Here is an 11,375-nt window from a genome sequence, read left to right on the forward strand (position 1 = left end):
TCCATTCCAAAGAGTGTTCACAATATACAAGATGGCAAACTTCTAACTAATCATGCTATGCACGCCATCCAAAAGTAAGGAACCATAACTAATAAAAGCAATAAAAGAACCGGTCACCCGTTGCGCGACGATTGTATGTAAACCTCGGGTGTTCTGCCATCACTTATGAGTACGTTTTCCTGAAAATTTTTCAAAACTAGGGAGTGAGCTACGCTTAGTAATTGACAACTACAGCTAAAGTTCATGTGCATAGAAAAGAAGATAACTTGGAGGTCAATAACAAGTGCTAATATATGTCTTAATGTTTGTCTTGAAGCATGTACTAAGTTGACTATGTGCTTAACAAGAGATATGCTTGCTTAACATGAGATATGTTTGCTTAACATGAGATATGTTTAACATGAGATATGCAATCGTATGCTTATCTTTTTATTCATATTATATACATCCGTCCCGAAGTACCGAATTGTACTGATCAGGTACACATCATTAATGACCATATCATTTTTATTTCGTTCCATATTGCCTCAAAGGCCGTATTTGCTCAAAGAGCCACATATTGGTATTCCGCCATCAACAATCACAAGCCATACATTTCATTTATCTCAAGCTAAGAGAGTACACATTTTATATATCATATGTATGATAGAGTTAAGCATGAAAATGATAAGAAGATGCTCATGCTCATGATTTCATATGAATTGCTAAGGAATTTTCTAACATATAATTTAAAACCATTAAGTAACAATTGAGCGTGAATATGACATATAGACTTTGAACATAAAATTTCTATCTTCTTTACTAACAATAACATAAAGCTAGATATATATAAAGAAATGAACATGTTTCCTAGCATATAGAGTCACTTACTCTCAAGCCTTTCTTTGCAAAATTTTCCGCATAAATCCTTATCACCTTTCCTTATTCCAACCTAAGGGAAAATATATTTTCAATTACTCTTACAAACATTTAAATCTCCAACATTGTTAATTTTATTTAAAAATAAATATTATTTTCGGATTTATCAAAAATCCTAAAATTTTGACTTTCAATATTTGATATTTTCATCACTAAAACATGTCAAAACATTCACTTCATCTAATTAGTAAATAATATTAATAATTTTCTGATTAATATTAGATAAAAATTAGGAAAAATATTTTTCTTTCAAATATTTTAACATGTTGTAATTGAAAATCTCTTTTCCCTTAGGTTGGAATAAGGAAAGGTGATAAGGATTTGTGCGGAAAATTTTACAAAGAAAGGCTTGAGAGTAAGTGACTCTATATGCTAGGGAACATGTTCATTTCTTTATATATTTCTAGCTTTATGTTATTGTTTGCAAAGAAAATAGAAATTTTATGTTCAAAGTCTATATGCCATGTTCACGCTCAATTGTTACTTAATGGTTTTAAATTATATGTTAGAAAATTCCTTAGCAATTCATATGAAATCATGAGCATGAGCATCTTCTTACCATATTCATGCTTAACTCTATCATACATATGATATATGAAATGTGTACTCTCTTAGCTTGAGATAAATGAAATGTATGGCTTGTGATTGTTGATGGCGGAGTACCAATATGTGGCTCTTTGAGCAAATACGGCCTTTGAGACAATATGGAACGAAATGAAAATGATATGGCCATTAATGATGCGTACCTGATCAGTACAATTCGGTACTCCGGGACGGATGTATATAATATGAATAAAAAGATAAACATACGATTGCATATCTCATGTTAAGCAAACATATCTCATGTTAAGCAAGCATATCTCTTGTTAAGCACATACTCAACTTAGTACATGCTTCAAGACATACATTAGCACTTGTTATTAACCTCTAAGTTATCTTCTTTTATATGCACTTGAACTTTAGCTGTAGTTGTCAATTACTGAGCGTAGCTCACTCCCTAGTTTTGGGAAATTTTAAGGAGAACCCTTTCATAAGTGATGGCGGATCACCCGAGGTTTACATATAGTCGTCGCGCAACGGGCGACAGGTTCTTACTTGTTTTTCCTAGTTATAGTTATTTTCTTTTGGGTGGTTTTTGTCATAACATGAATATATTAAGTTTATACCACCTTATACATGAACTTCTTCTTTTTTAATGGTTAGAATGTTAAATACACGTTTTGGAAAAGTTTAGATGTGCTTTTATGTTTCTATTGAAGTCTTTTGGGATTGTTATATATGAAATATGATGATTAAATTGTTTTGATCGTCCGACTTTGTTCCCGCCTCGTATTTACGAGCTAACCAGGCCGGGTCGTGACAACTTTCTTATTACGTTGATCTTGACCTCAATATTTTGCATCAAATTGCATCATATAATGACACGGTAATTTGAGATACCGCATGGAGATAGCTCATAAACTAGACATTTATAGTCTACGCATTTCTATACGAAGCCATCTCAAAGGCTTTAGATACGGTCAAATATATAAATGGAGATGCTTTAAGGTCGTACTAGCAAATATAGTCAAAAAGTAATAGTTTTATGGCGATGATGGGAGATGGAAATGGGATGATATGTCAGAGTTCACAATTAATATGCATTTATTGGTCGATAACTGGATGACCGATGCAATTCATAGCTGTTTTTTTTTATCAAAAGTTAAAAAATAAGTATCGTAATAGGACTAAAGATGATGCCAAAGACATAAATAGTAGATTAGTGAGAGAATACTTTATAGCCGTGGTGATGTCAAATTGGCCAAAAATTCTGCTCCTTTTTTCTCCCAAACTTGTTCATTCACACTCCATCTGTATGTCTTTCCCCTTGCAGACTTTTTTTTTTCAGAGAAAAAGGGCTGGTCCATGCTTAACTGGCTTGATCAACTTTAAAGTTGGTCCAGTCCTCTAATTTCTAAAAAGTAAGACGAGTTCTTTTCCTGATTTCAGACAATTTTAAGCCAAAAAATGAATCATAAAGAATAGAAAGGTTCATAACATTTCAGAAACATCCATAATACTTGCTCGCACATAAAATGTGCTTAAAATCTCAAATTCTTAAAATGCTGAAAGTTCACTTTAAATTACATTTGTGCATATTGTGGAAAACGAATTTCACTAAAATATAATTCAAGAGGGCAACAGATTGTGAGTGGGGGATTGGTTTGGAGCAGTGGTTTAAGTTTCTTCTCTACAAATGCATGAAATAGGTTAAAATAGTTTCTCTGCAAATGCAGGAAATAGGTTCTAAGTCACAAAAAATAGTTTCTGTGTAAATGCAGTGGTAAGGCTGTTATATCAGTCCCGTCTTAAACCAGGGATTGGCAGGATCTTCCCAAAAGATAAGGACAAAAGATTGTAATTTCAAATACGGATAGCTTCAATCAGTGTCATTACAACTATTGAGCTAATTTATCATAAGTTCTGAGCAATATTTATCAAATCCCAACCTCTTTTAACCTTTTTTATAAAATTAGAAACAGGCCCTTTACTCAGTGGCCTGAGGTAAGCATGGATGTCAACTCCCAAGAAATTAACATAAATGATTATTTTAGTACTTAGGGTCTTTTTAGTGCAGTTGAAGCTGCCTGAAAAGAGAAAAATTCAGTTGTGAAATTGCCATAAGATAAACTATTGTTTCAAGTTATCATATCATTTCCTTAAATTATAGATTAAATAATTATAAAACCTTATAATGAGAAACTACATAAGGCAGCTGCGCCATCAGAATGTCGGATGATGAATTCTGCCAAGAAAAATTATTCTAGAAAACAAACTTTTGTTGAAACACAGTCGATAAGCTATTAGCCAAACATCAGTGTGATAGTGATTTGGAAAGCAAGGATTACAGAAAGTTGTCCGAAATAAATCTTTAATTATGAAATTTAGCTAGCAAATCTATAAACTAAATCAACTTATTGCTTAGGTTTGTTATCTAGAAAATCAATTCAATAATGTCTAATATCATTAACCTGTGTTCGTGTGTGTCGATAAATTAATCAATTATTCGTCAAATCTATCTCCTAAATGATTTAGTTTTACTGGTTGGAGAGTAGAACTGTTGAGTTCCAATTATGATTTAGAATTATTTATCAAACAGGCAATGCAACAGGACACACAGATGTGCTTATGAGGTATGTTGTTGTTTTCATAGAATAATGTACTTAAATGCAGCCTGCTTATATAAGATCCTCTATTTTACATTTTTACTGGCATAGCAACAAAATTCCCCATGACTAAAACCTCCAGAAAACTCCATATAAATAAACCTTATTACAATGGAATGTGGAGAACCAAGGGAGGGATCTCTGTAGAGCCACTTCTTAGACATTCGTTTTTCTTTTAGCTTTATCCTAGAAGTCTTTTTGGAAAATGTTATCCCTGATAGTTTCTATTTTGGATAGACCACTCTATAGCCCTTATACTCTGGTTCTTTGTTCGCTTTGGTGCCTCTATTTTAATTATCCTGATGAAGTCCTATAAACTGGTTGCAATCACTGCAAACGAAACTGCAAAAAGATTGGCTTGCCATGTGAAACCATCTCCCAATCAACTTAATTCCTCGTTTCTTCAGTCAAGCTAGGTTTCTAGTTGAGAGGAAAAGAACGAGTACCATCAAAGCAATTAAGCATGAATCGAAGTATGACGATTTGTATTTGTTGTCTGTTAGGCCGGCTCAGGAGGGGCCGGCTGAATTGGTCCAACCGGTTCACGTCTACAGCCGCCGGCCTAGGGGGGCGGAATCAAGCGGGAGGGGCAGATGCCCTAGTGGGCCCAAGAAATTAATTTAATGGGTGTTTAGGAGGAAAATTTGAATTAGGAGCTGTTTAGGGATTTTGTATTTCTCCTTTTGCTTTAATTCGTGGCTAATGCTAGAATTAGGTTTTCATCTTGATTTGGAAAGCGATCTGAGATCTAGGGTTTATGTTATTGGGCTCTAGGCTTGCTAGAGAATTGGAGAGTTGTTTCTTCCTCTCGAATTGAAGAAACTTGTATCTTGTATTATTTTTCTTATTCGTGGATTGAATAGAAGTTTTCCTTGTGTTTCTCTCCAATATCATTAGATTCCTGCATTATTTTTGCTGTTTTCTCTCTGAAATCAGCAACTTTCTTGCTGTTTTTACCAATTATTACTAGATTTGCTTGCGAACTCAAGTATTTCCCTTAGGGTTACTTGCAAACTCAAGTATTTCCTATCATTGTCTCATAACAGCTTTAAAATTGGGTGATGTTCATGTGAGAAGTTAGCATTCTACTTTTTCTTTTATCTTTAATTTTACATCATTATTTTGAGTTTTGCATTCGATTAGAATAGTTTTAAATTATAACAAACTGGAACCATAGACAAGTTATAGCAACTTAAATGTGGTTTACCCTAACATTTCTCTTTTCTTCTTTGATGCTGGGCATGCACTTCACCCCATTGTTCTCTCCTTTAGCAGTAAATTGATATGTTTTGTTGTCCTTCCTATTTCCTGAGCTACAGGGGGCCATTTGCACAAGATTAGAACCAGTCTGAAATATCTCTGTCCAAGTGAACATATTCCTCCTAAAGTTGAGGTGGACCTTTCAAATTTGGACATTGGGGACAAAATTTTTATGCATGAAATTAAAGTTCATTCATCACTGAAGCTCTTGAGCAAGGATGACACAATACCTATCTGTAAGATCTGGGCTACAAAGCCTACAAAACCAGATAGCAAAGCATCATCTGAGAACACACAAACATCAAAGGCCACATAATAGCTCCTACATGAATATTTGGAGCTTGTAATACAGCTCTTTGGAGGACTAAGTCGCACCAATTTTGAAGGATTGGTAAGTATTTTAACGCCAATTTATGAAAAAACTATTTGCATGATGTACTCACAGTGCTTAAATGGTTTAATTATTTAAGCATGGCTTTGCTAGGAATAATTTACGTAAATTATGCTATGATTGTATTTGTCATTCTTTATGTCCTCATGATTAGCCTGTGGTCTTCTCTAGAACAGGCAGTTAATTGACTGAATTAAGCTTTGCTTGAGACTGCTTTCTACTTGTTTTTTAAATAGTTTTTTAGTACAAAATTTTTTTGAATTTGAAAATTTTGTACTCGTTTTAAAAAGCATTATGAAAGCTGTCCCAAACGAAGCCTTAGTTTAGGGGAAAATGAGTTAGGAAAAAAATTTACAAACTTCATTACAATTTTCGAAGTACGGTTCTCTCAGTCTAGTACAATGGCATTTAGAGTGCATTCTCTATCTTCTACTTTAGCGAAAATTGGTCCAAAGAATTTGGTAATTTGTTGAGTAGCATAGTTTTGGTTAGATTTTTTAAATTAAGTAGCGGCTCATTTAGGGTTGGTTTGGGACGGCATTTTTATTGCTTCTTAAAGTAACTTTTTCAGTACAAAAAATTAATTTTTTACTAAAAAATTGTTTTAAGAGCAATAAAAAAGTAGTCCCAAACGAAGTTTTAGTTTCTTTAGATAGGAAAAAAATGTTTTTAACAATAATTATTCTTTTTTTAGTCATTTTATCTTTGAATGAAATAATCTTTTTTGTGAAATTTTGATATATATATATATATATATATATATATATATATATGAGAAGCAACAGCAACCAAATGGTGCCCTAAATAAAGCATTTTAGGGTTAGGTCATTTGTGCTATTTATTTTGGTTATTAAATTTCTCCAAGAATTGGAATGAGAATAGTTCAATATAAACAGAAATTCTCAGCTTGCTTTCTATGCCATAATTTTAGAAAATTGTGTGTTCTTGCAAAATATACTTGAATGTCTGACTTGATCCAAATCTTGCTTTGTAGTGGATTTTCTCAGACCACCACTATAAAATTCACTTAGAAGAAGTAATTTAGAATTTAAGATTCAAAGTTGAGCAAAAGTTTGATGATTATACATTACTCCATTAAAGTTATTTTCTTTTCATTGATATCCGGTTAATTTCTGGATAAATTATTCTGTGCGGATATATTATCAGAGAACCGTCCGGATTTGTTGTGCTTTTACTGTCCTTTTGTAAAAGAGCAATAAAAAGATAGCAAATATTTAAGTATGAATGTGCTTTTTCTATCATTTATTGTGTTTTTTTTGAAATACTCAGTAAAAGACCATCAAATATTCAATTATCTAGTAAATATTAAATCTTTGTTATTCTTTTACCGCCCTTTGTAAAAGCGCAACAACAAAAGAGAAATAAAAGCGCAGCCAATCTAGACATTTCTCTTCGCCCGGTGTCTGCACAGAATAATTAGTCCAATTTCTTGCATGTTTAGGTGTTCATATAATGTGCCTTATTGGTGGGACCCACCTTAATGACCTTCAATCTAAGACTTTGTTTGGGAGAACTTTTTTATTGCTTTTTAAAGTGATTTTTTAGCATAAAATTTTTTTTAAATCAGAAATTTTTTATTATTTAAAAATTAGTAAATAAGCTGTCCAAATAAAAGCATAAATTAACGTTGCCCATATTTACTCTAACTTTGATGGAGTTGTAGGAAATATGTCAGTAGAGAGAGAGAGAGAAGGATAGAGAGAGAGAGAGAGATACTGTCAGGGGAAAGTTCAGTTGTTCCGAAGAAATTCTGATTTGAGCGAGTGAGAAATCCTTATGAATCGATTTTCTTTACTATAACTTTCTTCAACGCTTTATATTTTGCTATTTGGTCTTTCACTTTTGTTTCAAAAATTTAAAAACTATGAGAAAGTTTGATGTATTATTTTCTATAATAGTAAAAATATTTCTTTTTGCTGTCGTGTTGTAAGCAAAATAATCTCTTCTACATTTTTTTTTTCAAATTGACCATTGCTACCAACTCAAGTGACATGCAAGTAGAAAGACAAAGAGAGAAAATTTTTAATAATTCTCTTTATCTCTCTATTTATATGCTCCTTTATATATATATATATATATATATATTTGTTCCTATGACAACCTTCTTAGTATCTACTCACCCTTTAAGCTTGATATCATATCTTGATTGGGCTTCTTTACATTTGATAGGTCATCAAAAAATTATCTTGATCTGGCACTAATCTCGAGGCAAAATCAGGCAGGAAACTTCAAAAATTAAATTCGGGGTCACCCAAACTATGATTTTAGCAAACTTACAGTCAAATTGAGCGTCTTGGAAATACGAACCCAACGACACCAAATTCGACTCAATCCGAGCCAAAATGAGCCCAAATCAAGGACTAAAGCGTTGTTGGAAGCTTTGTACCACTGTTTGAGTTACCAAACGGTTTCCAAATATGACGAGCTTATAGTCGAATCGAGCGGCTCGACGAGACGAATCCAACAAGCCCAAGATCACTGAATTTCGAAATCATTAAGGCTTCCAAATGCCTGACGAACGGTACATGATCAAGGGGTTCAATATCGACCGTCCATCCAACCACTCCCCATTTACCCTTGATCTCTCACCTATTTACGGGCCATGCCACTCCAGAAAATCTATAAATAGACCCCTCATTTCTCTTGAAAAGGGACCCGAGCAAGAAGAGAAGAGAAGGAAGAAGAGAAGCAAGAAGTTCTTCCTCGACCACCGTCGGAACCTCGCCGGATCACCCTAGGAGCCTCGCCGGACCACCGCCAGAGTCTCGCCAGACAAGCGCTGGAGCCTCGTCGGACCACCACATGAGACCCTCACCCTCGCCGGACCACTGCGCAAAGCCTCGCCGAACCAACGCCTGAACACCGTCGGAGCCTCAACGGACCACCGCCGGAGCCTCGCCGGACCACTGCTGGAGGCTTGGAGCTTCGCTGAACCACCACCTGAGGCCCTCACCTTCGTTAAAGGCCCTCACCTTCCCTAGAGGCCCTTACCCTCGCTAGACCACCATTTGAGGCCTTCACCTTCTTCAGAGGCCCTCACCTTCATCAGAGGCCCTCACCTTCGTCAAACCATCACCTGAGCCCCGAAGTTCTGCCATACCATCACCTGACACCCGGACTTCTATCGTACAGTTGTTATTTGTAATCTGATCGCCCTCAGAGGCGAATCAGCCCATTGTAACTAACTTATATTCCAGTAGAATCATTTTCAACTGGGCTAGGCCTCGTGATTTTTCCCCTTTCAAGGAGTTTCCACGTAAAAAATCATGTGTTCTCTGTGTGTGAGCTGAATATCCGTGCAAAGCTAAGACGTATAATTAAAACTCTATCACCGCGTATATTCAAGCCCGCAACAACATTCTTGATACTGATAATATGTCTATAATAATCAAGTTTTCATTTTTAACATCAACTACCCTCATAGCACTTGTTTGCAAATCCCTTTATTTAGGTTTCATTTGGGACGATTTTTTTGTTTCTTTTTAAAACAACTTTTCAGTATAAAAATTAAAATATTTATACTGATTTAAAAACCAACAAAAAAAGCCGTCCCAAACAAAGCCTTAATCGTCAATTTGGTTTGTGAACTTCTTTATAGTTTATGATTTGAAACTTAGGGTTCACTTGGGATAATTTTTTAACTGTTTTTATAGGATTTTTTTTGCTAAACAATTGCTAGAGAAAGCACTAAGAAAGTTTTCTCAAAGAAAAACTTAAATCTCAAGATATGTGTTGATATTCATATATAAATTATTAAGTGTGAAATTATTGATGAAGGTGATCCATTGATGAAGAGATGAAAATTTGTTGCTGCCAGGATTAGCTTTTTCAACTCAATTATACATATCTGTTTGAACCTTTTGTTCAAATTTATATGAGACATACGCAATAAGCTTTCTGACTTTATATTTAAATAATACAAAAATTTAAATAATTAATTGAATGCAATAATTTCGCTTTTTGAATTGTGCACCAAAGTTATTTACTTAACGAGGTTTTCATGGAAAGTTGGAAGATGAAAGGCTCTCTTTTGAAGGATAAGTGATAGATATTTTAGAATATTTAGTCAAAATAACAATGATATAATTTTGGTAATGATATAGCATTTGAGACATAAAAGGGAATAAAAACATAACTCAATTCTTCGATAGTAATTTTTATATAATGAAAAAAAAAAACTTTTGTTTTTTTTGGAATTGATGACAGGCAAATAAGAGAGAGAAAGTTTAATGAGCTGATTAAGATAATGTAAGCTTTTTTTATCATTTTTGCATTTTCTTTCTCTCAAATTCAGATTTCTGAGATAATTTTTATTACAAAAAATTATAGTTGATGAAAATTTTAGTTTAAAAAGCTGATTTTAAAAAAGCAATCCCAAACGAAGCATTATTATCTTCAAACAATGGGAAAATCACAAGATATCTTAAACTCCTCACAATGCAAAAAATAAATAAGCCTTTCCTATGATTTTGCATAGGAGGGTAACACCTCTAATATTTTACTAATTTTTGCGCTTAGTTTTAACAAAAAAAACGTGATAAACGTGCTCAGAAAGTCCTCATATATTTGAATAATTTATTGAACAACAACAAATTTTATATAATAATATAATGATTTTATTTTATGCAGGACATCAAAAACATGCATCTACATACATGACAAAATAAAATTCTATAACATTTGAACTAAGATGTGGCATTTATTACTCTTTTTTAAGGCACCGTTTGAGACGAATTAATTTCACCATTTATGTTTCGAAATGGCGCAATTATTTTTTGATTGCCATTTGCATTTGACGCTTCTGTAAAAAAACTTTTTACGTAGCATCATTTTTCTACTGTTTTGAAGAACTTTTTGATATTTGTTTCTCAGATGGAAACCTCCGTTTCCTACCTTTTACAAAAAGTACCAGACAATCAAACGAAGCCTAAGTCATCTCCACATCTCAATGACATTTTCAAAGACAAACAACTTCATCTAATTGGAATGAAAACGGACTGAATTTTAGTATCACATTGAGCTTGTATTCAAAAACTCCTATGATTTGAGAAAAGAAGCCCCCATTTGTTGCCCTATAATGGGCAAATTATTGCATCCGATCAACGGTCACGGAGATAGATCCGGATATTAATAAAATATTATTTCAAATTAAGCGCATCAAAAGCGTAGATAAAGCACAGTTAAAGCGCGCCTTAAGCGCAGGTGATGTGACATGTTTTTATTGGATGTCCAAACCTATTCTGCGCGTCCGGTGACCGGATGCAATAATTTGCCCCTATAATGTCCTTCTCTTGTAGTTGCCAACAGATTCATCGTCCATTTTAGATATTAATGCAAATGAAATCATTAAGCAAGAGTAGAGCAATGAAGTAACTGTAATGTTGGTGATTGAAGAAAAGAGATGGCCAGCAAAATATCAAAATATTGCCTAAAGATTATAATTATGACTGATTTAAAACATCATTGGCATGACCACTCGACATTGGTAGAAATATTTTTGAAAAGCATTTCACAAAAACCGCCGCTATTAAGGTGCACGAGGGGAGAAATTATTCTATGCGGACACGGACCCGTCCGGA

The sequence above is a fragment of the Dendrobium catenatum genome, unplaced genomic scaffold, assembly GCF_001605985.2.
Source record: "Dendrobium catenatum unplaced genomic scaffold, ASM160598v2 fragScaff_scaffold_1574, whole genome shotgun sequence".
Taxonomy (NCBI): Eukaryota; Viridiplantae; Streptophyta; class Magnoliopsida; order Asparagales; family Orchidaceae; genus Dendrobium; species Dendrobium catenatum.